Source organism: Sabethes cyaneus, chromosome 2, assembly GCF_943734655.1.
Source record: "Sabethes cyaneus chromosome 2, idSabCyanKW18_F2, whole genome shotgun sequence".
Lineage (NCBI taxonomy): Eukaryota > Metazoa > Arthropoda > Insecta > Diptera > Culicidae > Sabethes > Sabethes cyaneus.
This window is the reverse complement of record NC_071354.1, coordinates 194,533,003-194,538,651: the sequence shown is the minus strand read 5'-3', so window position 1 is coordinate 194,538,651 and position 5,649 is coordinate 194,533,003.

The window sequence follows — 5,649 nt, the reverse complement described above, 5'->3', positions numbered from 1 at the left end:
AATTCGAATGTCTCGACCTTGCACAGCCACTGAATTGTGGTGATAAAAAACACCATCCAACACTTTGCTAAGCATTTCATGCTTTATTTCCGCGTCACTCCACTTGCCGAAATCAGATTAATCAATTGACAGTAAAAACTGAAACAAACTATCACAACCGACCGCTGCTGCTGCTGCTGACCACGCACGTGCTTCGATAGATACGGCGCATACTTTGCATCTATTCCAACGGTCTATCGGCAACTGACTGAGCGGCAAAGCGACCGCGCGAAGGAACTTCACGCTTTAACGCGATCTATTTCTACTAGCAAGTTCAGTTAGCAAACGCGTAACGTGCATCGAAAGAAATGTGTCGCGGAAAATCCTCCTGTGACGTGATACGGATTAGCTTTCAAGCTGTATACTGTGTGCTGCAATGCAAATTTTTCTAACAATTATTTTCTCATTTGCCCGATATAATTATCGTAAGCCCTGTGACGTTTTGTTTTGACGTGTGGTTTTAAATGCAGTCGATGTTCTAAGGCAAGGACCAAGCTGATATATAGTCCAATATTTTCAAAAGATCCACCACACTGAGCATCAGTATATCAAGACAGACTGATGCTAAACTTAATCTTAATACGAATTCAAAACTATAACCTAGTAAACTTTACCAAACAAACAAAACAAATGCTTAGTCAAGTGTGACTGCGTCACAATCATTTCCCTTTCACGTTCGGATTGTCGTTTTGCTTTGGTCAACCATGAACCTGACACTGTAATGCTTTTACAACAAATTAAAATTCAGCAAACAATATGGAGAGATGTGACTCTTTGCGGTTCCTTTTGAGTGACTTTACGCACCGTAGGTAGGTAGTATGTCACAAAATCGATCCGATTGTCTAAAAACTGTCGAGATGAAACAACAAGGTCAGAGTTTGCTTTTACTATCAATTTCTGTTCTGTCTAAAAGCGTACCGGCCACTATATGTCAAGGGTAATTATAACGAGAAAATACTTAACAGATGCGTAATTCACACTTCAAAGCAGCTAGTGAAAATTTGTCGGGTTTCTCGCTTATTCATTCATTGATGTTTATTTCTATGCTGGACTACATTCGTGGGAAAAACTGTGCTTAGAATAAACAATTTTAGTTGAAATTTCCAATTTCCTGATGATTTTTTGTGAATACAAGTCGAATGTATATTTGACTAGGTCGTATTGGGATTTTCTTGAAGTTTAAATAGACTGAATCGAACCTACCTGATTGTCTATCGACCTTTTCAAGTTAGAAACAATTTTTCCGGCTTGAATTCTGTACGTGTCCTTTGTTTTCTATATTAAGGAAAAAATATCACTGCTTCTAGCCAAACTACAGTCTAATTTTGTTAGTTGCACTAAGCTTATCGCCGATTTTGATAACATGAACAACACTTGAACTGTTAGTTATAACAGCTCAGTTAAACAAATTTGTCATAATCGGCGATACCAAGCTTAGTGCAATTAAAGAAATTTGACTGTATGCTATTCCTCTTAAATCTGTTTCGTCATACTAAATTGTTTTTCAGATTGGCTAAACACAACGAAAGAGTATGTCGAATAGATAAAAGCCAACCTAAAATTTCAGCACAAGTTCTATATACGAGCTAAATAATCTAAAATTAAATATTAGCATATGTGCTCATAATGCTTAGAATGGTTTCTCCAACATCTAGATAGTAAATAAGAATCATGAAAAAAATTGATCGAGGACCAATATTCACCACAATAAGATTATACATTAATATATGAGAAAGAAGCTGACATTTTGTCACGACCCGCACTTCATCCATTGTTTTTCCTCGAGGGTAGATATTTGTGCAGAAAACTTTTCCTAGATAATATTCTTCACACATTCTTCTTTCATGAGATTATACATGAAAATTCATGTTTTTCTGCTATAGGGGAGACCAGGTAGACTTGATCCCTTGGGACACTTGATCCATTCATTGTTTCTCAGCAAATACAATGTTTTTTTTATGCAGAAAAAAATAAAGTTGTACATTTCATTCAACTAACAAAATTGCAAAACAAAAATGTAAAAAATTTTTACATTGCAAGGAAAATATAATATAGTAAGATTTGCAACGGAATAGTTCTCTATACTTCTTTTTTTAGTGAAGTCCAACTTTTTGGCTACGGAGAACTGTCTTGAAAATTTTTAATTGCTTTTCAAACAAAAAATTAGCTAAACATGTGTATTCATTGATACTATATACATTTTGCAATAAAACTTGTATACATTTTACAAAATTAATTTTCAGTAAAACTTACTACGACAGGTACACTTGATCCACATAATTTCAGTGACACTTGATCCTCTTATTAGGAACTGAAGAACTTGGAATCCGTTATGTCGTAAATAATAAAATGAACAATTCTTCATATCGTAAACATTCGTCATGTAAAAATCATGAATAGTCCGGAGATCCGATCAGAACGACTGCAAAAATGTTCAACTTGAATGTAATGACACTTAAGCGATATGTTAGAAAACGAAAAAATGCTTCTGAAAAGATCATTTAGCAACCGGACTATGAGGAGCAACCCGTGCATTTTACAAGGAAGAAGAAAGACTGCTCGGACGGAAGTATTTATTTGAACAAAGCAACTCATCTTCTTTGAAGAAGAATTCTATTAATCATTGGTACCCGATGATTCCGAACAATACAATTATCAAAACACCTGTAGATATAAAACCATTTCCAAAGGCATCGCCACGTAAAAATATGCGAAGAGTAGGAAAACGAGGAGATACACATCGTTACAGATGCACCAACGAAATTGAAGCTGGAGGCTGCTCTGATTATTAAACAGGAAAAATATAATGCTTCAAAAATTCAAACCCAACGAAAAAGTTCTCGTCGCAGATTATAAAAGATGTCCAAAGCTATACTTTTACAGATCGATGGAATTAACGATTTCTAAATACTTTTTATACTTTTGAATTAGGCTGTTGTACACTAAATAATGATACTACATGAACTAGGCCTATTTTAATAAAACTTCCAAATGAAAGTTGAGCTTTAAAAATTTATATTTGCAAATGGATCAATTGTGCCTAAACTGGGGATCAAGTCTCCCGGATATTTTGAATATGTACAATTTTCTGTACATTCCAAAATATCCCATATCTTTTGATTGGCGCTACGTATCACTAACTGATAAATTGTAGGCAGTAAGCTGTATTGTAAACTGTCGAAAAATTGAAAACCCAGGGTTTTGTTCTAGTGGACATTTGAGAAATATACATAAAACAAAATGGGGATCAAGTCTCCCTTGTTTCCCCTATATAATACTTCTGTATTTTAAGTCATTACTACTTGACCTATTCTCCTTATCTAGCTGATCAGTTCGTTTTAAGATTGTTATTTTTATAGAGCAGTGAATCTCACAGATTTGCTCACTTAAACTACACTTGAATTAATCACTGCAATCGACGTCGGGGTCTAACCTGGTGACACTTTTCGTCGCAAGAGGAAGTAAATAACAGTTACTGGGTTAGGATCCTATGACTAATTGGTCATCCAGACGTCGATGATTGGCTCAATTATGGCAGACACACGGAAAACAAACAAGATTTTAATAAACGCTAATAGAGCTACGTAAAGCTAAGTGCTTCTTTAATTACGGTAAAGTGTAGACTCTTATCTTATAGAGGTAAATTATGCAGTAAAATAATTTTCTAGACAACGAGCTTTCATGGTGAAACGAAATAATGTATGAATCCACTGCGTTCTATATGGTAAACATTCTAGATTGAATTAACTGTTACGCTTTTTGCATTGGTGTACATTTATTTATTTATTTATATTTAGCCATTTAAGAGAAAGAATATTTTTGGATGATTTCTTCGATGAAACATTTTTATTTCCGCTTAAGTATTGAGCTGTGAACCGGAATGATTCGATAACTTTGACCGTCTTTGCCAAGCATATGGGACATTTAAAATTGGTTATTATCTACAATATGGATTTGGACTTTTTTTTACAAATGAACTTATTTCGGATGAAGATAAAATATAAAAGACAATTCAATGAAACAAATTTTCCTTACATCCTACTTTTATTAAGCCTTCCTAATTTTATTAAGGTTGGTTTTATATCTCATAGGAACGGAGCCTTCAACTCGAAGATCCGCGTTGAGAATCGCAGTTAATACGCTAACGGACGAAGAACGTCACGTGCAGTGCCGTAAAATATAGAGAATCGCAGCATAGGGTAAATTAACCATTAGTGGATCAGTTAGTACTTGAGTAGTTTTCTTCCACGAATTATTTTAAACTGGTAACGGTAAACACGTAACCGATGGCACTTACAATACGAGTAACTTTCGATTAAGCCTAAAAAATATCAATTTATGTTGAAAATCTTTATATTTTGCACATTTTTTAAAACAGATTGGAATGTCCGTTTTCCTTTAATGGACCTTGTGATTTACAATAGGATAGCGACCGGGTCCATTATAGGAATTCTAGTGTATTTTGGATGGAGAGGGTCCACTAAAGGCGACATCTTTTGCGTTGTTAACCTATAATGGACCCACACTTGTTGAAAATATCGATTTTGAGGCATTAATAACTGAATGCTGCTAAATCTTTATAAACTGGAATGAGTGATATGTTTAGTACTTTCTGTTTCATGTCATATATCCTCGGAAATAAGAAGCACAAGCTGATAAACGCCGAAACTGTACCCGAGGTCCATTATAGGTAAAGGGTCCAGTATAGGATAACTTACCCTAAATTGATATTTTTTAGGGTTAATCGAAAGTTACCTGTATTGTAAGTGCCATCGGTTGCGTGTTTAGCGTTACCAGTTTAAAATAATTCGTGGAAGAAAACTACTCAAGTACTAATTGATCCACTAATGGTTAATTTACCCTATACCTAATTAGACAAATTAAAGTTCTTCAGTCTTTTCTTACACCTTGTTGAATTCCCTGCAAATAGCGTATGCGGCGTCATTTTTCCTGTAGTCCATTTTTGGACCAGATTGTAGATCTGGACCATATTGTTGACCTTGGCTCGATTCTGTACCACATTTATTATCAGATTTTGCATTAAAATTAGGACCAGCTTCTGGAGCTGGACTAGAATATAAATCATTTAAACATATAAACATTTTTAACAAATTTTGGAACAGTTTTGAACTAGCTTCTGGATCAGATTTTGGGCTACATTTTTAATTAGATTTTGGTCATATTTTGGACCAGACTCTGAACCTGAGCCAGATGTTGGACTTCCATCATAATCTGAGCCAGATTTTGGACCACACTTTGGACCACTTTGTATCAATGTCTGGGCAGGTTTTGGGTAAAGATTGAACGACATACTGGACCAAGACAAGCTTTTGAGTCTGGACCAGATTCTAGAGCACATTTTAAATTATATTTTGGTCCAGATTTTGGATCAAACTTTGGACCAGAATCTCAAACTGGGCAAGATTGAAACCAGATTCTAGAGCACATTTTAAATTAGATTTTAAACCAGCAACGAGATTTTGAATCAGATTTTTAACCAGATTGTGGACTTGGGCCAAATATTAGGGTAAAGAACTAGTTTTAAGCAGTCTAAGCGGGTCACTGATTGTTTTACCTTATTACAAGCGATGGGTTGACTAAGTGGGGGAT